Genomic DNA, 25,694 nt, shown 5'->3' on the forward strand with positions numbered 1-25,694 from the left:
TTAAACTGCATTGACATGTTTTGAAAAGATAAAAAGAAATGTTTTGAAATGGACATTTTCGTATTTACAGCCTCTGTTTTTGGAATTATGTTCAGAAAATGTTGCAAAATGTTTATGTTTTCTCCTGATTCAGGATGAAACTAAACTTTTGTATTCTGTTCAGTCCTTCTCCAGATGGGCTACATCAAACCTATATAAACACCAGACTGTATCTAAAAGATTTTATTGAAACAGTGGAATCATCAAAGAAGCAGAGAGTATTCAGTTAAAATCAAAATAATTTTCCTAATCTCATTCTAAAAATGTGCTTCAGAGCTAATGCTTAGAGTTCCCCAACATTATTTTGGTAGAAGCAATTAGCTGAAATCAGTTATGATATCGAAAACTGTATCTTTAGGAATTTTCATTACCACTTTAAGCATTCCTTTCAACTCTTAAATAATCAGCAGTTGATCTTTGGGATTCATAGCAAACACTGTTGCCTTTACTCACACACATACCAGTGCATTCAAAGTCAGCACTATCTTGTGGTTGAGTCAGTCCACTACCCGCTACACGTCACTGAGCTCGTGGCAATGTGCCTGTTATTAACACTCTTTGTAACCAAGAGAAACGTTTGTGAATATGATCATTTACTCCTTGAAAAACTTGCTTTTGAAAAAATGCAGCTTAGCACTAGTTTGAGACCTAATTAGTGCTCGGAGGGACATACACTCAGAGCCTCAAATATGACATATTTTGGTGCTCGAAGCCATCTATGCTTGAAGTTCTATATAAGCGCATGCAGTTGAACAGACGAAAGGACCAGTGAACCAGGTTTCTGCATTTAATCAGTGTGAGGTCTCTGAGAAGTCTGACTATGAACTTGTACACCTGGAAAGTCTGCCTTGCTTGTGTGCTGGATCTGCAGCTACAACATCATCCATCTCTGCTCTTGCTGTTGCAGAGGCTGAAAACGATACTGAATTTCAGCACTGTGACTTGTCTGTGTAAAGCTGTGCTGCCCAGAGAGACACACTTAGTTTTTCTTCCACTCGTTTATTGAGGATTTTATTTCACAGAAGACAGAAAGCCTCCAAAGGCAGGGCTGGGGCCTGAGGCACCTGCCTGGCTGATGTCTTGGCTAGATCTGCCTGGAGCGAGCTGGAGAAATGCAGCAGGCGTTACTAACCACATCCTCCCCATCAATTCACCTGCTGTAACTGAGTAACATTTTTTCACTTGGTAAAATGTTTCTTCCAGTCTCCACCGGCTGAGCTTGTCAGATAATGTGCTCAGCCACCAAGTAAGTTCCTCAGGGAAGCAGCGTAAGAGATAAGAGCCGCCATGGGGGACTGAAAGTGCAACTCTGTCCTCTGACATTTTGTAAAGTTAAATTATAGGGGCATTATCTTTTGAATTTTATTTCATTTATTAGGCAGCCCGGGTGCTGCTTAATGGGATGCAGTCACTGAAGTAAACAATCCCGTGGGATGCTTATTTGTTGGTATTAAGGCAGGAATTCGAGCTCGGATGAGATTTATTCAGACACTCATGTTATACAAAAAAGAGAAAAAAAAAAAAAAAGAAAGAAAGAAGCGGTTCTGCCGAGGGAGCAAGGGAAGGCGTTCGCCAGCCGGCGGCGAGGACGGAGTTTCGCCGGCGGCTCCCCCGGCCCCCGCGCCGCCCCGGCTCCGCTCGGCGGCCCCCGCCAGGCGCGGGGCAGCGGCGGCGCGCGGGAGGGAGGGAGGGGAGCGCCCCGCCCGCGCGGTGTGCGCGGGGGCGCGCGGGGCCCATATCCATAGTAACGGCGGGGGCCGGGGGAGGCGCCGCGGCAGCTCCCGCCCGCCGCAGCCGGGACCGCACCGAGCCGCGGTGAGCGCGCGCGCGCGCCCCCGGCCCGCTCCGCCCCTCCCCCCCCCCTCCCGCGGGCAGCGCGGCCCGGAGCGCGCGCGCGCGGCCCCGCGGAAAAGCGGGAGGGGGCTCGGGGGCAGGCGGGGGCGCGCGCGGCGGCGGCGGCCGGACGGGGAGGGCGGCGGGGGCTCCGGTGCGCTCTCCGTGCCTGACTCACCGCGGGGCGCGGGGAAGATGCTCAGCGCGGAGGGGTAGCGGCTGCGGAGCAGACGTCGGGGCCCCCCTCTCTCTCCCCTCCCTCCCCGCCCCCGCCGGGCTCGGCAGCTCAGCCCGCCGCCGCCGCTCCTAGGTGAGACCGGGGGCCAGGGGAGGTGCTGGGCGAGCACGGGGGGCCGGGCACGGGGCCACCGGGCACCGCCCCCGCCCCGCCGCGCAGCCCGGAGCGGGTGTCGTCGTCCCCCCCGCCCGGCCCCGGGCTCAGGGAAGCGCCGGGAGCGGACCCCGGGGGACGGGCGGGCGGGAGCCGGCGGCGCCTGCGGTTGCTGCGTTCGCAGGATTATGTCAAGCCTCGGCTCGCCGGTGCCGCTGGGGCGAGCGGCGGCGGCAGCTCCCGCCCGGCGGCGCTGCGGGGCGCCGCGCTCCGGGGCGGGCGGGGGTCGGCGGGGAGGCGGCCGCGGGGCAGCGGTGGGCGGCGGGGCGGACGGAGTTTGAGCCGCCCGACGGAGCCGGTGCTCGCCGCTGGTGAGTTCTCACCGGGCCGGCGTGGCCGCGGGATCAGGGCGTCCCGGGCAGCCGTCCGGAGCGGTGATGAATCCCGGGGGAGGGGGGAGGTGGGCACCCACCTCCTGTGCCGCACGGGAGAGCGGCAGCGCGGAGCCCGCAGCAGCGGCTGTCGCGGGGGGCGCGTCCGTGTGCGCGCTGCAAAGCTCCGTTTGCTTGGCTCTGGTAACTTGGCCGTGGTGTGCCCTGGTCCGAAACTTGCTAAGCGAGGTCTCGCCTACACGGCACCGCCGATTGTCCGCTCGGTATTTCAGGAACGCTAGCTGGGCCAAGTGTTGCGGCTGGTGGCGGGGGGGGGGGAGGAAAAAAAAAAAAAGGAAAAAACAAAAGGAATGAAAAGAAGTGTGTAAAGATCAGAATGATGGTTTATGTTTCCGTATCTCAGAAAAGGCTCATGTTTGAAAAATACATAGTAACGAACAGGTATTGTAGCGTATGGCGAGAAAGCAGCATTGGGAGACAAACGATAACTGAGCATTTAATTTGGAATTTAGTTTGGTGCACACCTGCAGTAACAGTTTTCCTAAGCATTTTTAGCGTGTGGAGTGATGCATGTTGCCATGTGCCTTGCAAAATTCCTTTAGCTGTGCGAGCGGTGGCAATGTGTGCCAACATGCACAAAATCAAGGTGTACTCTACTCCGTAGCGTCGTTAAGAGCAGCGGTACTAATGAGGAATGCTACAGTGTCCATCTGTGACAGGATTACTGATAGAACGGATCTTATGGCTCCTTAAAGAATGTTTTAACTTGTTCTTTTAACGAGGCACAAAATACTGTTCGACCCTGGCATGATGGATAGTAACTTGCCATTTGAATGCACTTTAAGGACCAATTTGTGTCCTCCTCGTATGTGCCAAAATAAAAAATATAGTCACCTGCTAGAAGAAAAAAAAACCCTCAGTGGAAGGTTGTTCGTATGACTTTTTTTTTTTTCCTGTATAAATGTGATCACAAATTATAAACACTCACGTGAAGTTGATACTTGTTTGCTCAGTACAGAGCCTTGATCCTATGGTGTATAATTAGGATAACGAATTCAAGTTCCATTCTGATAGTACTCTAAAAATTTCAGTGGTGCTCTGGAAAAAAATGAAGAGTAAGTGATTTTTAGCAAAAAAATTTTTGGTCTGTTGGTAATTGCTCGCTAAGAGATCTGTTCTTTTTGATACATGAGTATAACGCATACAAGCTGCAGTTGTGCTATTGCTCCCACACCCGCTTAACTTTACCCACCTGAGAAGTTCCATTTCAAGAATTTGTGCAAATGGTTGACAGATGAGAACTAGAAGAGCTCTCTGATGTATTCCAAGTTAGCTCTGCTTTCTGTACTATTGGTGAGCGCCTTTATAATTTTTTTTCCAGAGAAAGGAGATGTGATAGTCAAGAAGAGATAAATTTATCCAGTAAGAAGGCAAATTAAAATGTATTATACATATTCATTCTACTTAGGAGGCATTGAAATGCAGTACCCCAAAATTAATTCAGAAAGCTGAGGGTCTGCTGCTTTTCCTCTTAGCATTTTTCTTGGGTAGTGGGGAGGGAAGAATGACACCTCTAACTGGAAGTGGGCACATGGAGTTAAAAAGGGAGGGTAGAGGATGTGAAAATTTGGAACAGAACTAGCAATGAAACCACCATCAAAGGTGGTTCACTGAAGTAAGAACTTAAAGCAAACTGGCTCTAGGTAAAAGTTTTGCTGCTGAGGAACTTAAGAGGGAGCTGTGACCTGGGTCAGTCATGATTTCATTTACAGTCCAAGAACAAGACACTTTACTGTTGAAGGAGTCAAAACTCCATGTGGGAAATGTTAATTTTAATTTGTTTCCATCACTCAGGAGGATTCAGATTTTGCTTTGTTTTAACATTGAACAATTGGCATTTTGGTACGGATCTCTGTATTTATTTGTTACATGTTAGTGACTGGCATAGTGAATAATATTCTTTACAAATAGTAAACTCCCACCTTGCTTTGGGCAGACTGAGAAACTGTCAAGCCTTGGACTTAAGCTCTTTTGGCTCTTTGTCCTGAGACCTGCTCTGCATGCAGACTGCAAGTTAAAGCAGAGATGAGAGTGAATGGCACCATTCTGGGTCCAAGCTTATTCATTTGCCAAATACCAATTATGACTAGATTTTTTTCTGATGATCCTATTATCATAATTCTTTGCTTATTAAATGTTGAAAATGTATATCAGTCTTCCAAATAAACACTCATCGTGATGAACTGGCCAGTTTTTACTCTGAGAGATGTGATTTTGTATTGTTTGTACATTAGGGAACATATTGGCTTATACTAGTTCACATTTTCAATGTTGTCTTCACAGTTCTATGAGCTGCAAGCTTATTTTTAAGAAATCACAGTCAAATCCTGGAGAATAACACCTTCAGAAAATTGTACCGTACTGGCACTCTTTACAATCCAATGCAATTTTTCCCTTTGTGTAGGCAATAACAGAGGGCTGCTTGTACTTGGTCTTTTGGTCCACGTGCCAACTATGCCAGCTTGTCTACAAGACAGCAGTCATGGTTCCAAGTATCAAAGGGTTATGCTTCAGATAAACTTGGCTTTGACAAGGTAATTAAGCTAGGAAAGGTGTTTCATTGTCTTAGTTTACTTGCTGTCTCTATCCATAGTCTTTCTGTATATTTTTGCCTTTGAGGAGAAAAGATTCAAAAGGTGGCAAGTTCCTCAGAGGCTTTCAGCATGTTAAGCTGAGTATTTTGGGCACTGTATTTCAAAGATGCAGATCTTCACATACCTTATTCTCAACTGCTTATCTCTATAATAGAGTATCAGTCTGCAGCTATGTTTGAATTGCTCTTGGCGATTGTCTTGGTTTACGGATTACATGTGAACACAGTGGGGCATTTTTGGGTCAGTTTCAGTGGTCATATTGCTTTTGATGTGGATTTATACACTGCCTAGTACTCTGAGAGAAGAGGAGATACGTGGTGTTGGATTGGGGTTGTTTTCCTTCTTTTCTATTTACGTACTCTGGAGCAGTAGAATTTTTCAAAAAGCCCTTCAGTCAGGTAAAAAACATTTCTTCCACTCTCCGAAGAGTCTGTATTTTAAAAAACCCTCAAATTTGGGCTGGATTCACTCTGACAAACTTGAGCATAGTGTTAAAAGATCTTGTTGACACTGTCACCCTGCAGTGAATTTCTCTGAAGTGAAGTACCTTGCAACATTTCAGATGGCTCCATTTTAGCAGATAGCAATTGCTATGTCTGGCCTAAGGAAGTGATGATACTGGTGTTGAAGAAATCTTTACCAAAGGAAAATCACCAGGCAGATAGCCTCTCTCCCTTGACAAAGGAATGGTGATTCTTGGTAAAGAAGTGCTGGTACATCTCCTGGAGATTATCCTCTGATCACAGAGTCAAAGATGTTCTTATTGTCATGGAAATGCTCAAGTACTGAGAAAATCCAGGACGATATCCATTCTTCGTTCCTTCCTTATTGCCTTCATCCTCTTACTGGATTTATTTATTTCTAACTCTGGGTTATTTCTATCTCTGTTGACTAAAGAATATCTTGGAGAGTTTTGCGATGCCTTTTGTAATGGGAAATGATATTTGGTCCCTGCTTGGCCCATCCTTTGGGGTTGGATAGTGTCTTTGTGGTATCTCAGGAGGAATAACAAGAACATAGAGGCTGCAGGGTTATCAGTGTTAACAATACCCAGCATTCATCTCTTTTTCATTAGGACTCAAATCTCAGTATATCTGTGCCCTGGGAACAGAGTTTGGGTTAAAGTCAAATGCCTGAAATATAGCTTGATCAAGAGAAGAAGTAATGAGCAATGACAGTGTATCTGAGGACCTTCTAAAATCTCTGGCTGTGCAATCACTTGAGGGCACTTGCTCAATGTTAGAAAGCAGTCTTCAGCACTGGCGTATACTCGCTCTGTGGATGGTTAAGATTGTACTTGTTTTCCCTTGTGGATATTCATATCTTGGCTTGTTCCCAAGACTTGCATGATCCCTTGCTAAAAGTAGAGTACTTTTCCTTTGGGAAAACCAACTGGAAATTCCAGCTGGTCCAGAACTAAGTAATTGTAACCATCCTGTTTTTTCTAAATGTACCACACATGCTGCAGGCTTCTTGGCAGTGCCTGAAATAAGTGTCTGGTGGGGTCTTCGGAAGCTTGAGATGGAGGTTCTTTCTCCCAGGCCTCTGTCTTTGGAGTTTGCTCTTTCTAGAAACTGGGACATGTTAAGGAAGGATATGTCTCTTTTCTTATTCTTTATCCAGCTTTTTGATGCAGGAAATCCAGCATGATTTATATGAAGTTTATTGCATGTAATTGGTTTGTTCTTCATTCTGTTCTTGTTTCCTGCAGTCATCAAACATTGAGAGAGTTTTTTCTATTGTTTAGGATGTTTTAAGTTCTGCAGCTGTAAAAAGGCTAAATTTAATAATAGCTGCAATAATAGCAGATGAAGTCAGCAGGGAGTTTTGCCTCTTTGACAGAAGATTTTAGACCATTGTTTAAATTTTGAAGTTCTTTTTTCCAGAAAGTACTTCTTTACATTTAGTTTTGCAGTACATTTAGATGTGGTGAAATGTGGAGGTGATAAACACTTGTTTTGCTTGTCCAACAGTAGATTATTGTCTAAACCCTTCAGTAAGTTGGCTGGTCCTCCTGGTAAAGATTGGAGTCAGACCTCCAGTGCTTCTGGGTATTTGCATGTATGCTGCCTTAGCAGGTTCTGTGTACTTTGGAGTAAAGCTTTTGCAATGGTATCAGTGAGAATATATGTCTCTTTTACCATGGGTATACTGAAGATAATTTCTTTCTCCTTCATGTATCTCTTCAATGTAGAACACTATTGCACACAATATCTTTAAGTGGTATTAAACCACTGGTAAATTGGTGAGCCACAAAAATATTTGGGTGTAATTATTACCAATATAGGAAAATGCAAAGTCAGTTACAGTGTTCATCAAGAATTATTATATAATAATAAAATGGATGTTTATGTGTGCATGCATGTATAACAGAAAAAATTTTAATTCTAGAAGATTTACTGTTGTAATGTGTGATCATCTCACTGTTCTCAAGCTTCATCTTACTCCACTGAGACTGATATTAAATCTCTCAATTTTGAAAAGAATCATAAAAAATGCATGCAAAAATAATCTAGTAAATTCTTACTGTTTATAAAATCTTAGATAATGTCACTTACAGTATAAATAAATATGCTGGTAAATGCCAGTTTGCAAATAGTTAAAACATTTAGTTTTTAAGTTAACTGAAAACTGGCTAATTATCTCCTTCAGGATCCCATAATCAAAGAGCTGTTATGCCACTGTTGTGCTTTACTAATGCTTTTGTTTTCCAGGAATGTTTTCAGATATAATTCTAAAACCTTGGAAAAGTGTTACTTGGTTAATAGTGCAGCCACCTGGAAAGTACATTATTAATGAGTACCCAATTGGTCTGTGAAGCACCTGTGTTATTATTGTACAATCGAAATACATAGAACTTCAATTTTCTGTACCAATATTAATAAACCACCACAGAGGTAAGTAGATATTAGAGTGAATAGTCACACAGAAAAATACTTCAGCAAAACCTAAGGGAAGTATTGTATGATTCATTGTATTTTTACTGAAGCTATTATAAACTGGATGTAAGTTATTATTTTTCTTTAAAATATGAGTGTGGTAGGGATTCGGCTCTTAGCACTAGCAAGAAACAAGAATTCAAAGATTTCCATAGGCTTTTGTGAGTACTTCTCAATTCTAATCCATGTTGTGCCTAGCTTGGATATTTCAGAAACAAAGTTTGACTCTACAGGAAGCATATTATAAAAAAACTTCCAAACCTCATGTTCATTAAAAATTCATACAAAAGCATGATGTTTGACAGGTGTTGACAGGTTTAAAAACCTGTTGTGCTAACCATTTCATAGGCATTTCCCCACAGCTTATTAATTTCATTAATTAACTATCCATGTCATCTTTACATATGTGTGCAAAATAACAATAAATCTTTAATATTGTCTCTATACTGTAAAGTTGTGCTTCTTTAAGCATTAAAATATGGGAAGAGCATGAAATATTACAGCTGATCGTTTTCTGCTTGAATTCTATTGATCCCAATTTTTGTTGGCAAATGTATCTTTAACTTGTGTGAAAGATTAACAGATCCTTAGCACAAGATGCAGATTTTGGAATCATCATGTGGTGCTGTAACTTGAGTGCTTCCAAACCACTGCCTGCACTGAACCATCTCAGCACCTTGCCAGACAGCTCCATACTTGTCCTTTATGAACTTTGTGTATGTATTTGTCACAGCACAGTAATAGCAAGTTTAATTGTTTAATGCTGTCCACATCATCTTCCTTTCATAAGCATCCACCAAACAGTGCAGGATAATCTTTCTGCTGACCTGGATGAAATATGCCCTTTACACCTGCAGTTCTTGGCTGTGCCCCTTCCTTGCTGTTACCATTTTTGTTCCTTACAGAGCTGTCTGGGGCTAAGCAGCTCTACAGTGATGATATGCACAGGGAAGCGTAGGGCAGGGGAAGGAAGCACCACGTACCCTGAGGGTTTGCACTCTGAGGTTTTGAACACTGTTTTCAGCTAGTGAAAATTGTCATAGCACCATTGATACTGTTGACTGCACAGGCTGAAGAGCATGTCTCAGGTACCTAATCTTCCTGGATACTGGGAAGAAGGAGAAGCAATAGAGTGTGTTCAGTTATCGCTGCGGTGAAGCAGCATTTGGACTGTTTCTGATGTACCTTTCGGAAGATAGCAAGAATCTCCCTATTGCTATCACAGTCATGAGGGCTCTGACACTGAGAAAAAGCCTGTGGGATCTTGCTAAAGGTGCCATCTTTTAACTTGATTTTATTTGCTTCTTGATTCATTTGCATTGACCAGTTAATTGGCTAAAACTTCAAAGAAAATGAAATGTCGAAGAGGAAACTCGATATGTGGTTTTCAAAGGGAAAACCTTTAGAGAAAGGAAAAGCCTTTAGAGAAAGTGTTAGTATAGCTGATATTTTCTGTAAATGCTCTGCTGTGGAAATAGGAAAGTAATGTTAGGTGGTCCTGATCTGGAAAGCTTGGCTGGAGAGTGTTAAGTTTCCCTTTGAAATAGACTTCAAATATATATGCTGTTTAAAACATAAGCTAGAGAGCAAGTCATAGCCCCCAAAATAGCAAATTTTTTTCCCATTTAAATAGTTGACTGCATTGAGATTTTACTTATTAGAGGGACTGAAGACTACAGTAGTTAACAGAAAATTGGGAAGCTTCTTTCTTTTTAGAACAGTTTCCTAAATACTTTCACAAGTAAAGCAAAGCTGCTGCTTGCTTCTTGACTCTCAGTGTGGCGCAACATCTAATAGGCGTGGTGCCTGAGGACCTGGCCATGCCCCATAGTGCTCAGATCACCTCAGCTGAGTTCAGTAGCTTGGTCAGCCTGGGAAATGATTCCCCAGCTTCTTGCTCTTTGGTGTCAGAGATTGGTAATCTATGCTGGGATCTTTGTAAGAGAAGAATCCTGTTTTATCTGCTGAGCATCACATAGAATTGGTTCTTAAAAATGTCTTTCTTGACTTATGGTAGAAAAAAATTAGACTTCATGTGAAAAATTTCTTTTTCAGCAATTCAGAGCAGAACTACTGTAAAATAAACAATCTGAGTTAGAAGTGGTGAATAAACACAAAACAGCAGTCATCTTTCCATGTTGTTTTTACATTGACATGCACCCTGCTTTGAATTATGTAACTTAAGTAATAGGATTGTTCTTTGACCTTCATAATCCTTTTCTGTACTGAAGGTACAAATACTCTTGTAAAGTAAAATTTCTTGTTTTCTAACCAGTCTTCACTTTTAGTTATCTGTATGTGATGATTTTATACCTTAATGCAAAACTGTTGATTCATGGAAGTAATCCTGTGCTCATGCATTATACAAGACCTACATGTAGTATTGTTGCTATTGCTAGGGGCTGATGCGTCACATTTTTATAAATCTTGTTTTAAGAATATCTTATTTCAGCCACCACAGCCCAGTTCTGGTTAAAACCCTATTATGTTGATCCTAATGCAGTGATGACATAACTAAGAGAGTGAGGGGGCTTATTAAAAACTAATAATAACCCTGAAGTATTACTTTAATTTATTAGGAATTTAGCAAGTCCTTACCAGTCAGGTGTTCCTAAAGAGGTTGATTTTAATGTGTAACATGAGTGGAAGTTAGCAGTTTTGGTTTCTTACTTTTTTTTCTTCTACTTCCCCCCTGGTTTTTTAGTCTTAACTTTATACTTTTATATTATGGATCTTATACTTCATTATTCGTGTCTGCCATTTCCAAAAAACAAATCCTGGCCTTTTGCCCTGATGCCTTTCTGTTGCTCCATGAGTGAAGGAGAGGTGGTGCTGCCCTTCCAGAGTGTGTGTGGAGAATCCACTTGACTGATGGTCTCCAAGATGGATCTCACCATCTGCCTTCCTGTTATTCCTCCTGTTCCTGACTTCCTACCTCAGCACAGGACCCCACTGATGAGACAAGGTTCTGAATCTCCCTGTCCATGGGAGAAAGCAGGTGGTTGAAACTTCACTCAATCTTGAGGCATCCTCATATCCTACAGATTCCAAATGAGGATTAGGGCATCATAGTAGAACTTCAAGTCGCTCTTTGTCTCACATTGCTTGGTGAGCAGAGGGTCTAGTCCCAGCAGTATGAAAACTGATATAACCAAGTTTGGTTTAAAGGTTTCCATGTTGTTCAATTCACGTACAAAGCAGCTTGAATTTGGCTCAAACTTTAATGGTGTGCATGAGTGTATAATCAAATTTGAAGGCATTTACATAATTACTGATATATCGGAAGCATTAAGAGACCTGTCATGCATTATTATGCTATCAAACGTGATACCCTTTGTAGGCTGTGGCACATGGAGTGTTTTTGTTTATACTTTTGACATACTACAAAAGATTGTGTGATGCATTCAGAAATTACATTGACATTATAGCAGTCTCTGTCTCCCTTTTTCTACACAGCAGTTTTTTCAGAAAGAAGAATGTCAGTCATGGTTTTCTATAATCTGAAAAGGGATAAAAGTTGAGTTAGTTAATCATCATAAAAAAAAATCAATGTTTTTTCTACTTCTTAAAGCTCTGACAAAGAGGACTTCTTCACAGTACTCTGTATTTACAGGCTGTGAAGGTTGAAAATTAGAAAACTTGTTACATTGTGAACAGGAGTAGTTGAAAACAACAATTTTAGTGTTTTTTGTTTGTAGTCTGGAAAACAGTGATGTCAGAATGGAATGGAAACTTCAGGTTTTATTCTGGATACTGTATTAATTGGGCCATAATCAAGGTTTAAAATATTATTAATTTTTATTATTAATGATTACAATTTGTATTTGTATTTTGTAGTCTTCTTCCACAGACAAGAATCCAATAGTCACATTCTTGTTTAGATTTTGATAGGATGGTTTGAAAGACTGAAATATTTCCTGCTATGGGGTAGGCTTATTTTATTTTCTGGGATACAAGACTAACTGAGCTACGTTTGTGAGGATTCTGTAAAGATATTGCTCTCTGTTATATTCCAGATGTGGGCTGGGGAACTTGTATAATCCAAGGCCTCCGTGTGGAACTTGAGTCCACCCTCCCCAATGTATCTGGGAGACATTTTGATAGTTACATGTGTTTTCCTTAGGTATGTACATTACAGGAACTATGCAAATCAGAGCACCAGACAGGTTAGTTTTAACAGAGTGCATCTCAGCTTGAAAATGCAGTATTCCTATTATTTAACTGAATATCTAAAATGTATGGAATTGGTGTATTCTGAATTCAAATGTGTCCCTAGCATTGCAGTCAATGGGAACATTCCGGTAGGTGCCACTTGTCACCAAGTGCCAAATGTCACCAAGTGTGAGTGGCTGCAGGCAGGTAACAACAGCAAAAGAGGCTTCTGGAGAGAGACTCTTCACAAAGATCAGATAGTGATAGGACAAGGAGGAATGACCTTAAAGTAAAGGAAGGTAAGTTTAGATTAGCTATTAGGAAAAAAATCTTTACTGTGAGGGTGGTGAGACACTCGAACAGGTTGTCCAGAGATGTTCTGGACTCCTTATCATTGGTGGTGTCCAAGATCAGGCTGGATGGGCCTCTGGGTAACCTGTTTTAGTAGAAGGTTGCCTGCCCATGGCAGTAGGGTTGGAACTAGATGTTCTTGAAGGTCACTTCCAACCCAAAATATTCTATGACTCTATGATAGCAAATATGGCTCATCACTAGCTCTGTGTTGCCACAAAAGACATTGCAAAGTCATCTTTGGTTTTTTGAGCAGTAAGGAATGAGAGAGCAGGGTCTCTTAGGTATTGGCTCAGCTAAAGCAAATGTTCCTTTATGAAATAACTCCAGTTGCCCTTATTTCAAGCTTTCTGTAGAAGATTAGAAAAGATTGTGCTATTCTGCTACAAATAGCTTCAGTATTAGTCCATGACTTTTGATTTTGTTAGAGTAGTAGATTCAAATACTTCTGCTCACTGTAGTGAATCATCCTTCTGAGGCAAGGGTGTTTTTTACCAACCAAACCAAGGCTTTTTTTGGTGATAGGGTTGATTGCTCCTCCAAAGTGTAACAAATCCCACTGGAAAGCAAGAGTTCTTTCACCAGGAGCATTTGGTCCATGATGAAAGTGGAAATGTTTTTCTGGATGAAGTAGATAAGAAATTGAGTGATGCTCATTTCACACACTTTTATCCTAAACTACTGACCTCCCCTTAAGTAGTCCTGAATTTCTGTCAGCTCAGTAATAGCCCTGGACTTTCATCTGTCTGTTTAGGATAATACTATGTGTGTGATTATTATACAGCTACATTTTTGCAGGATTTATTCCCTGTGTTTGCTCTGCTGCCTGAACCATACCTATCCTAGGAGTTGATTGCAGTATTTATCAAAGCTATGGAGCCCCCATTGGAGCCATCTGTAGGTAGTGGTTGTGCCATCTGTCACTAAAGACTGTGTTCCAGAGGGAGAGACAATATGCACAGACTTCGTCATGCAGAGCCTGTAGGGTACAGTCTCTGATGTTTGCTCTATCCTTCTAATATGTATAAGTTCCAGTGCTACACTAACTTCTAAAATCTTTATTGCAAGAGGCTTTTGAACACCACAGTAGCTGGTGCTTCATCCTTGCCCCTCTGTATGCATTATGCATTTTACTGAACTCCACACATTCCTCTGGGAGGTGAACTATGATCCCTAGTTGTTAAAGATTGCAAGAGTAGTAAAAAATGGGCAACACCAAGCTGCAAAAAAATTCTGACTAGTATATAAAGCCCAGAGATAATGGCAAGAGCCACAAAAACTAATATGCCTTTAGGTGCAAGCATACAATTTTCTGAATATTTTTGCTATGAATTATCAAGGATTACAGCAGCAGCAGATGTTCGAGGCAGCATGATATAGATTGTGTATACCTTTGTGCTGTGATTAACTGAGCCAATATTCTTGCATGCCAACAGATAGGCGAGTTCAAAAAGTTTCAAGAGAACATTAACAGAATATTTTGGGAATGCTTTCCCTATTGATGTTGCTACCAAGTGCAACATTCAAAATTTATTGTGTGTTGTTTAGTGATCTTCTAATTTATGAGTAGCAGTAGTGGCATGTGATTAGCCACCAAATTGTAAGTGAAATTTGCATTATCTTAAGATGTATCTCATATTGCATCTGTGTTGACCTAGGCAATATTGGATGTGAGAACCTGCTAAGGAAATTGTAGGCCTTCAGGACTGCACTTTTCATGACTTCTCTATTGCACAAGCTTAATTGCAGTCCTTGTCATAGGGAAGGATTTGCACTCATGGGGCCATGAATCCTTGTGCTGCCTCTCTCAAGTCTGAGTAAAGCACAGACCAGACACATGCTGGTAACCACAGTGTTCAGAGGCTGCTGTCAGATTTGCACGTTGCCCAACTCTGTAGCTCCTGAGCTACTCTTGTTTTCGTCCACACAGTGTTGGCAATCTGTCAGAAACAGACATGAAATATAAAGCAACTAAGTAGTGAGGCTTTTGTACAGTTTATTTTTTAAAATGCAATACAAGGAACAATTTGTACAAATGACAGTATCCTAAAAAGAGATATTGCACCAGTAAGAGACGATACTATGCACTGCTATGTTAAATGGAAGAGGAACTGATTTAGCATAAGCAAATGAACTTTAAACAAGCCCTGTGATACCTGTTCTTATTTTGTTACAGATCAGATGTAGCATTAGCAGCCTGTCATGACTTACATGTGTTATGGTTGTGTACTTATGTATGCATTAAAATGTTACAAAAAATACATAGCAAGAACATTATATTGTCAGTAAGAGGTTATGCATGTTTAATCTAGACCAAGCTTCTGAAAATACCCATGAAATGTGGATGATCAAACATTTTATTTAAATATTGAATTTGAGGACATTTGAGTGGATTATATTTTGTTCTTTATGGATGTTCTCTCAACATGAAACGAAGGGAATATATAAATATATATATTTCCTTTTTATGTATTTTTTTTGCAGCATAGCAAGGACTTGCTTCGTTGCTAGGTAACAAGGTATTGCTTTATTTGCGGGAGCAGTAGCTGAGTTGATAGCGGAGGCAATGATTTATCTGAAATGTATTAATATATACTGGAGCAGTAATAATGATTATTGAAATTGCTTATTTTTATGTGCTCCATGCCATGGAAAAAATATATAATCAATTCATTGGAATATTTCCTTCTACTGTGTAGAATAACTGCTTAATTACTAAGAAGGTCCAGTTATTTAGTAAAGCACCAGAATCTGTATAATTTATTTGGTGTCTTAAAATGGGTTCTTTCAGATACTAGAAAAGTAGTAAAGTGGTACCAAAATAAGGGGGTTTGTAAGGTGTAGCTATAATTGTCCATTCATAGATTTCTTGGCCTTTCACAGACAGGCTTGCTTTTTCAGCAGCAATACATTTTCCTCCAGGGATCAAGGCCAAACCTGCCAGTCACCAGGGCAGAAGCTGGCTCCTTTCCTGTGGCAGGCTGCCATCTCAGTTCTGCCTCCAAGAAGACCGGCAGGTGGTCTCCAGGCCACTCCACTGCCTCCTTCTCACACAAGTCTGGGAATTCAGAATGGTCACAGTTGCCCTCAGGGTAAATGGTAATGCCACCTGCTGCCACTGCTGGCACGGTGTCTAACTAGGTGATGCTGGATGCTGTACCCATGGCCAAAATGTCACTGCTGTTCATCTTGCTTTGTCTTGCTGCTGCTTGTGAGAGGGAAGCATATACCATCCTGGTGGAGTCCCCTCAAGGCTCGCTTCTCTTAGGTCAGGGTGCTCTTAGCCAGGTAAACACCTTCATCCCTGCCTGTTCTGTGAGATACCAGGTCTCACTTGTGCAGGCAGGCTGTTTGAGTGCATGGAGGAGGATTTCTGTGGTCACGCTGAAGCAAAAGCATGAAGTTGTTGTTTCATGGTGGTAGAAGCCATATTGACTCAGAAGAAAGTTGTCTTCAGCATTAGCCAAATTAACAAATGTGGTATGGCTGAACAATTTTTAATATGATTCATGGAACCCTAGAATATCCTCAGTAGGAAGGGTCCCACACAGATCATCAAGGTCCAGCTCCTGGCTCTGTGTGGGACCATCCTCAAGAGCCATACCATGTGCCTGAGAGCATTGTCCAAATGCTTTATGATCTCTGTCTGTTAGGCTGGTGCTGTGCCTGTGACCATTTCCCTGGTGATTCCAGTGCCCAAACCACCCTCTGGGTGAAAAACCTTCTGATATCTAACCTGAACCTCTCCTGACTCAGCTTCAGGCTGTTCCCTTGTGTCCTGTCACTGATCACCAGAGACAAAAGATCAATGCCTGGCCCTGTGCTTCAGTTTGAGTCACCCTTGCCTAAATTTTTGACACCTTTCCTTCTTACAAGGACTGAAGTTTAATAATAAATCACATGTATAATTCTGCTATTTTTAGAGTAAACATTGACTTTTTCCTCATGTCAATCAGTTTTTAGCAGCTGCAACTCTTTTTAACCAGCAAGATTACCTGTTAGACTTACAATTTTGGTTCCAGATAGTCACATACTGCTCCACAGAATGTGAGGTGAACTGCTCTACTGGTCACCTCCACTCCACTCATACAGATTTTCTCACCCCGGTGAGAAAAATCTTAAAAAGGCTATTAATCTGTAGTCCTGATCATTCAGTTTGATTGGTTTGTTTGGGCTATTTTTGCAAAGTGAGATCCTGCTTAAATTAAATAAAATGGGGCATTTATCAGTCTGTGATGGAGAGCAAGACTAGTCTACAAGGGACAGCTGATGGGCAGGCAAAACCAGGATAAAAGAGATAGCAAAGTTTATCTCAATGTGCCCTACCTGTACTAAGAAGAATTTGTGGGTAGTGTTGCAGCTTGTTGTAGTTTCTGTATTGCATCACACTTGACATTTTCCCTTAGACCTCTAATGACTTCTAACACAGTCATTGACATAATCATTTCATAAGTAAATAGCTGCAGGCTTGGACAGTATCTGAAGAACTAAAGTATTCTTGACTTTTTTGCTTCCATTTCAGCAAAAACAATAAGTAAATAAAACAAGGCAAAATGGCATTCTCACAGTATCTGTCTTTCCTGAAAAGTTGCAGGGCAGAAAAAGAAGCCAAATCACAATAGAGTTAAAAAAAATAAAATTTCGAGAGCTGTTTCTGTATCTATAAATATGAAAGTTCAAAAGAAATAAAAGGAAAACAGAAAGGACAAATGAGAGAAAATGGATGCTGCAAAATTAAAAAAGAGCAGCAATTATGCTTCAGCATGAGTCAAAAGGACAAGGTTGGTTCTCTTCTGTAGATCATCACAAAAAGATATTTGGAGCCATTGCTGGATAAAGCCTTCAGTATATACAATCCTGTTATCTTGAAATTAGAAGAAATAAATATGTTTTTTTACATTTTCATGTCCTATCCAGTGAAAAGTTATGCATTAAGGAAACATGCATCCAGGGTTGGTCACTGCCTGTCTGACCATTCTCACCTCGCTTTCACCTCTCCTGAGAGCACCTAGTGTGCAGCATGTTAGGGTTTGGTGTTTATTTATCTTGGCACTGGGGGCATCAAGAGAACCCTTGGATCATCATCATCAGAGGCATACTAACAGGGACTGTAGAACTTCCTTAAATCCCCAGAATTAGTGAGCACTGTGTTTCATTTAACTGCTGTTTAAAATTCCCCAGTAGTAATAATGAGACTGACAGAGGACAACATTTGCCTGCCTGATGTTTTTATTGTTTGAGCAGCCGGGTTGACGACTTGGTTCTCTGCTGAGTAGCACGTCACCTGTATGGCTCTTTTGGTAAAAATGCTTTCCTTTGTGGATACATCATCAAAGCACTGCAATTTTTCTGATTCCAAAATACTTTAACATGTTAGTGTAGATGTGTTACAGGCTCAGAAATCAATCTGATCCTTGCTCTTCCTAAGCATCAGATCTCTCCTTCCAGTCTGCTATATATATAAATATAAATATATCTATAAATAAATATATATATATAAAGAATGCTATATATATATCGAAAATATGTAATAGTGTATTATATGTATATATATGTATAAATGTATAGTATATATATACACACATATGTATAAATATATAGTATGCATAGTGTTGGAGTTCTGGATGTGCATGCTCAGGTGAGAGGAATCACTGAAGACAGTTGCTTAATTAATCACTGTTCTGACAGGAGCATGGAATGACATTCACTCTACATGAGCGTCATGTTGTTTAAGCAAACACGACTGTACAGCCCAGGTTTGTTTTGCTGACTTGTGTTTATTGTTGCAGAAGGACAGAATTGGATCTAAATTTGGAGTGCTTTAGCTTCTCTATTATAAGCAAAAGAATATTAAGAGTAGCATGATCTTTTTATTTGATGAGGTGAACAATAATTAAATAACTGCAGCTATTTGAAAAAAAAGATTTGATGTTCTTGCTCTGAACTGTATTATTAAAATACATGTATTTTATCATTTTTGGTCACTGATTTCCTCCATTAAAGTTTCCTTTTGGAGACTACTTTTTAACCTAAAGAAGCATGGTGTTGCAGTGATTCTGTTGGTCTTTCAAACTGATGGGCATTTGAACTGGAAGAATGGTTTCTTTCAGAGGTATTGAGTCCCCACAACTTTGATGGAAGTGAGCAGATGGAACTCTTTCAATATCCTCATTGTGGCGAGGATATTGTGGCTTGCACTGTTGAGGGTAGAGAAAAGCGCAGTTAAGTAGTAGAGTCGTGGTGGGAAGCTGAAATTACAGTGAAGATGGAGGAAGCTGAAAATAACACAAAGATGTACAGGGAGAGGAGGAGTTCTGCAATGGGCCAAGGGAAGGATTGTGGAGACATACATGAAAATCCATAGGAAAATGTGCCATTATTTATTCTGCTGGTGGTACTGGTCAGTCACCAGTTGCCTTTTTAAAACAAGTCACTGTGTGATGAATTGGCTTAAATAAAAGCACTCAGTTACAAGTGACTTCTCATACTGCTCTTCGCACTGCAATAGTGCACCCTGACTGATGAGAGCCACCAGCACCTGCTACTTTTGTCTTCTGCCCAGGGAAAAATCCAGTGCCACAAGGGAGCTGGACTGAGCAGAATGCCACAGTTTGTGGGAAAGTTACTTGGTGTTGGTATGTGTTGGGAAAGCAGAGACAGATAAATACGCCTTCTATCTGGGATGTGGTGTGATGTGATACATGATGACGTTAGAAATTCACTTTTGCTTTCTCACATGTTTTTAAGGAGATATTTTACTTTTTTACAAGGATTAATGTTTGCCAGTCCTTGATTTGGATTGTCTTTATAGTTTTGATCAGAAAATACAATGCCTGCTATGCAGCCATAATAATTTTTCACTTAAACTAGTAGTCCATGAGAAAGAGTGTTATCTTCATAAATGTAATCATTAGTTAATGAGAACAACTACTAAAAGAAAATACTGCAGAACATCTGATTGTAGGCTTGCAGAAAGTGAAGACTGTGAATCACTTACAGTGCCTGGCCAGACAGTATAGATGGTAGATGTTTTTTAATGGTCTTATTTCACCCATTCTGATTGTGTGGATACAGCAAGTAAATCCAGGATGATTTTATGAATAAGGCATGGTGTTAGGATTTAGAAGATAGGGTTTTCATTCCTATTAGTATGCCAAGTTTCACCTGCAGCCTCAATTTTTTCAGTTAATCCATATGTGCTTCAGGTTTGCATTTGTTCAAAAGTAAACAGGAAAGAGAAATCAAGTTAGTATTTTTTCCCCTCTGCCCTGATAGAAACATACACTTGCATTATTCAAAGATTTGAGAGCCACGCTCTCATCAACAATACAGAATCAAGTGACCACATTGCAACAGGAAAGGTTGACTCTATATAAAATTAAAGTCAATGCATTAAAAAATGGGCTTATAACCTGATGTTTGCACTATGATAAGATTCACTGGAGTACAATAAAGCTTGATCATATGCAATGTAGGATAGTGGATTAAATTTCTTAATTGCTATTAATAAGTAATCCTTATGTCTCCAGGGTATATAAAAGGTTGAAAAGCAGCCAAACCCACTGCATTTTCATTTTGTCAGTCTCGTTGGCAGTTCTCTGTGGAATCATGCTGATGGGCGGGAGGGAGGTTAGGAAGAGCCTGTGGGTATGTATGGCATTGCTGTCAGGTTAATAAATTACATGGGTCCACTGCAAAGTGGGTGCATAGAAGCACATATTGTATATCCTTCAGTGACACTCCAGCATGGCATTCTTCTGGCTCAGGGGATTCAGTTATTCATTGCTCTCTCCCTCTCTTAATTTAATTTGTGAGCTCATTTCACAGTAGTCTATTCTACTCCTAATGCTTCTATGTAACTTTCCAGAATACTAGAAGTGTATAAAAGCAGTGAGAGGAGAATAGACCCCTGAGCCTGGACTGTGTTTTTCACTGTGCTAAATTCGTGTTTCACCATTCATAAGCTCTCACTCTGCAAAACCTGTGCTGCTGTTATAAAATGTGTAAGTTTGGATTTCATTTTTCTAGGAAGCTGGATAATAGACATAGAAGTGATGCATACAGCCACATATCAGAATAGTTCTGTGTTATATAGCTGCATGTGAAAGTAAAGCTCAAAGAACAAGTCTTTTATTCTTCTTCACATTTCTTTAATCATTTTTTAGCATGCTGTGAAGTAAAACATAGTGTGTCATGTTTTTCTTCTCAAACCACCTTGCTCTACCCTATTCTTATTTATCTAGTGAAGCAGGAGGCCATGTCTGAGCACTTGTACTTTGCACCCTGCACTCCAGTTCTAAACTCATTTGATGTTCAGTTTACTGCCCCTTTTCATTTCATCCTGATGCCCTGTGTCTCCTCTTGTACTTTACCATGGAGTGATAGAAGTCCTGGATGCCTGAGATACAAGGACAAATCTTACCAAATGGGATGCGTCCAGTTCTCTTCATTTCACCAAGGGTGTAATTCTTCTTGAGACCCAAGATCCTGTAAGCCTCCACCGTAATAAGACATGGGTGTTAACAAAGCAGTCTGGAAACGTTGAGAGTTGACAATATAGGATCAAGAGCAGCTTTTAGGAAAAGTTGCTATCATCTTATCCTAGCATATCACTGGGATGAGCTATCTGTGGCAGCTGCAGGCTGTCCCCAGATCTGCCTCCGCTTTACACGCTGAAGCAGTGGGTTGGCAGCAGGGGACGAGCACTAACATCAGTGTCCTTTACACCCGAATCTTAACAGAGCCCTTTACAGAACACAGGGAGTGATGCCATCAAACAACTTCTCTCATCTTTGCATATGGTTTTGGGTTTTGCAGTTTGATTATGCTTGTGTCCAAGCTGCTCTTTGCATCCCTCAGAGACTGTAAATTCCTTTTACTTGAATGAGTTAGAATTGTTGACAGCCCAGTGTTGTGAAAAGCTGAAGCTTTAGGGAAGGGTTACAAAGTGCCCTGTTCATTTTGTCTTATGAACCACAAGGAAAAAGTTGTCAAGTTTGGAAATAAGAGGTTTCTCCTAATTAGAATATGCATGTTTTCTGAAAGCCTAATTTGGTCTCTGTAAGGCTTCTTTCTTGCCCTTATACAGTAATAAGGTGTCAATTTACAGTAGAGCTGCTCCATCTTGGGCAGACTGTTCCTGTGTAGAATTTGAAAGTTCAGTTGTCCTTTAATTAGTGATTATCTACATGATGAAAAACTAGCTAACCTCAGGGCTTGAAATATTATAGAAAAAAAAATAAATTCATAATTCAAAACTGTCTATGCAGTCACGGGCCTTATGCATTTGTCTTCCTAACAAAAGCTGAGATTCAAAAGTTTGTGATTTTGGGAAGAAGATAAACTTTGTTGAGACTTGTGATGAAATCACAAGAGTGAAAGACCATATACAGGAACTGCTTACTCTCACAGTAACTGTGCCATGTCTGAAATTGAAATAAAAAGTAATCCTAGAGTGTTTTTCTAGCTCTGAGTATAAGCAGCTATGAGATTGAATATATTTATAGGGTAGGTCTGCTGAATAAGAAAATACTATTTTTACACAGTCAGCTTTCATTCTATCATTTTGTTTTAACTTTACCCATCCTTTTTAGTTCTGCAATGCAGTGTAATCCCTGTTTTGTTGGAGTACAGCATGTCCAAGAGAGACACTGGCTTCATTCCAGTCAATGATATTTTGACATTGACATCAAGAAAACCAGGTTCTCATCCTTGTTACCAGTATGTGGTGTTTGAAAGAGCATCTTTCGCTGGTAATAGATCATTGCAGGCAGGTAATTTATAAACTTGCAGAAAATATTTTAAGTGCATTCAAAGTTCTAGTGCATGTATGGTTTGTTATTAAACAGTGTCAAACTGATATTCAGTGTACATTCAGAAATTCTTACAAAGCAAAGATTCCTTTGGGAACAGGGCACCTCAGAACAAGAACATAAGTGTAAATCTAGACAAAAGATAAAGTGTTAGCTCAGATCTAAACATGAGCAGTTTCTATAGGGATTGTAGATTATGCAGCCCCAGATGTCCAGCACCTTGGTACTTCCAGCAGGCTGAGAAGGCTTCTCACTGGGTTCTTCTGACCTGGAAAAAGTACATGGGTCCACAGGCAAGGACAAAAAAAAAACCAAAAAAAACAAAGACATTTTGATTCTGCTTGGAGGATTTTGTTGTTAATATTTAAGTTAATGAAATGCCTGACCTATGGAATTATTTTCTTAACCATTTATCAAATTTTAAAATGCATGAAAAATTCAATGCCACTAACATAGCAAAAATGATTTAAATGTGTGTTCACTGAGTGCATAATAATCTGCAGTGTATAGATAACTTTTCACTTTGCTGCACAGAGATTTAGCTGTGCAACTTTGAGCTAAGTGAAAATAATGATGTACATTTTCCCATTTAATTTTAGATCCTATTTTTCAGTATATGGGTCAGCTTAAGCCAGTCTTCCATTAGTCTTGTTGCACAAAGCAGGTTTAGAACTGCAATCAGGTCTTCCACGTTTCTGTTTCTTTAAAATACTGAACTGTAAATGAGATGATTATATCTAGAAATACAGATGTGTCCAACAACAGCTCTTGTCCTCTTGCAATCTGCACAATAAAAGTTGTATTTACTCTCTGAAAGAAATTCTTTTTACTGTTGACTCTTCTGCTGGTTAATCTCTGGAGATTTTTTAACCTTTCAGTAATTAGAGATTTTAGAGAGAGGAAGTTTTTTCATTTCGTCTTAATCTCAGTTGTAAATTTTATCAGTTGTAAATTTTGCTATCTCACTTGTCCACGTACTTTCTCTGCTGTTGTGAGGAACATTTTAGCACAGTAGCTTGTGTCTGCATTTTTGTTTGGGGTGGGGGAAGCTGCCTTGATTTTGAACTTCAAATAGGTTGTGTGAGCCTGTGAGAACATCTGAATGAGTAATTCCTCAATTGTGTACCCCAGAAAGATGAGGCTTACCACCCAGTTTTCTCTGACCTGGATGATATTGATGCTATTCCAAATCCAGGCTTTGGTGGTCTCTGTTTCTCAGGCTTGTTGTGGCTGGCTCTGCTGCAGTAGTGTGAGGGGTCTCTTGCACATTTTTCTTTCCTGCATTCAAGCCATTGTGTGTGTACAAAGATGGTAACACACATCACACGTTTTTACTTAAGAGTGGGTGTATTTATTTAAACCCCACATACTTGCACACCAAGTGCTTGGAATCAACTCAATGAATCGTGCCAGTGCAAGATTTATTATAATTTCCATTTTATGCCTTAAAACTGTGCCTTTATGAGGAGGGTGGTCTGAGAGACTTGTCAATACAGGTCACGGTATTGTATCAGGAAGGTATCTCTGAGGGATACCAGCCCAGGTCTTGTCCGTAGAGTGCTCTGTATTTAGAGTTTCTGTACTCTTCATATATGGAAATTCTTCCTGCCTTTGATTTATTTTTGATGCAGGCTTTGTTAATGCACATTTTCTTATCACACACATGGAATAAAAATGTGGTTGAACTTAAAAGAATAAGTGACTGCCTTTGCACAAAGAGAAATATATATATATATATATTCTACATATACATCACCTGGCCTTAAATCTTAACAGGTCATATGAGGTGGTGAGCTCTGAGGGAGATACTGGCCTTTTCCATTCCCTGATTTTAAGAGATATATGTTGGGGAAAAAAAGATGGCTAGGATAAGCTTTTGGCTTTTTAGCACCTATTGAAAAATAATTCCATGCAAACCTTATGGTAGACACTCTTCATTGTGCCTGTCAATTGTTTCTCAGCTTTACACATGTTTTAAATGAGATAGCTGGACTACATTGCTTTAGCATTTAAATGAAGCCAAATTAGTATTCTGTCAGCAAGCAGAAGGGGTTTTTATACTAGAAAGGTGTAGGAGGGAGATGGATAATGGGGGATGAAACTTGCTGATACAAACACATGCCATATTTTGTTGAAAATATGAAATTCTGAACCACTGAAGCTTGTAAATTATTAAAGATGGCCATAGATGATTTTAACATACCTACCTGTTCCTGGGGGCTGATGAAATTTTTTATCAAAATGATACAATGATAACATACAGGAGAAAATTTTTATATTTTCTAAGTATTTCCTGCATGATAACACAGTAATTAGTTTTGGTTTAGACAGTAAGAAAATATATCCTGGTGAGGAGATTTAATGAGATTTTAAATAACTAAAACTTAGATGCACAATTTTATACAAATAATAATTCATAGCAGGAGCTCATGTTCACAAAAGTCAGTTCTTTCTTCAAACTGTTTAATAGCCAGCCCTTCTGCAATGGTAAGACATTGTGTTCTATATGTTTTATCTCAATAAAGAGTTAAGCAATCGTACTATGTGTGGTAGTAAACTCAGTCATCCTAGGGCACAGCTGATGAGGGGAGGTGGCTGCAGTTCTCCTTGCAGCACCACTTGTACACAAGACTGCACAGACCATGAAAGAATAGAAACGTATGTGGGTGTTTGTTCTCTTCATTTTCACGGTATCCTAGAGTTGCAAAATAAGGACAGAGATTGCTGAAGGATGAGGCAGTCTTCTTCTGCAACCTTGAGTGGTTATCCTGTAAATAAAGTATATAATAGATGTTAAACATACATTAAAAAAGTTCATTACCTGCTTATTTCACTGTTTATGGAGGAGAGCAGATGCCATTAAATCAAATCTGATTTTATTACTAATCCAACTGCTTCCTTTCCATTTTTTCCATGGACTTTTTGCCTTATTCATTGTCAGCAGTTCTTGCTCATTCTTTTTCTGTCCTTTCTCCCTGTCACCTCGGCAGTGGTTGGCTGAATGAGGTGGGAATATTGTTGCAAGTGCTGATAAATTGCTGAGCTGGGTGGTGAGTGATGGGTGGCAAAGAAATGAGGAGGACCTAGAAGAAAGCTACAAGGGAAAAGGAATTTTGGGTTTCTTGAGCTGAAAATAAGATGTGAAGAGAGAGAGAGGGAAAAGGTTGACAGAGAGGGAAGGAAGCTGAATT

At 40.4% G+C, this 25,694-nt stretch overlaps 1 protein-coding gene across 13 annotated transcripts in view; it reads left to right on the forward strand.

Moving 5' to 3' along the window:
• The window catches only part of ANKS1B (ankyrin repeat and sterile alpha motif domain containing 1B), a 412,251-nt gene that overhangs the window by 322,431 nt on the left and 64,126 nt on the right, over window positions 1–25,694 (forward strand). The window contains exon 1 of one of the 13 annotated variants that reach the window (XM_086885851.1): window positions 1,766–1,854. The exons of 7 other annotated variants lie outside the window; for them this stretch is intronic. The gene's annotated coding sequence lies outside the window, so the exon portion shown is untranslated. Of the gene's footprint in view, window positions 1–1,765; window positions 1,855–1,973; window positions 2,183–2,484; window positions 2,575–25,694 lie in introns of those variants that run through there. 5 more of the 13 variants (XM_086885853.1, XM_086885852.1, XM_086885849.1 and 2 more) reach the window with 5 other exon arrangements.

The sequence above is a fragment of the Cyanistes caeruleus genome, chromosome 4 (genome assembly GCF_971803275.1).
Source record: "Cyanistes caeruleus chromosome 4, bCyaCae1.hap1.1, whole genome shotgun sequence".
Taxonomy (NCBI): domain Eukaryota; kingdom Metazoa; phylum Chordata; class Aves; order Passeriformes; family Paridae; genus Cyanistes; species Cyanistes caeruleus.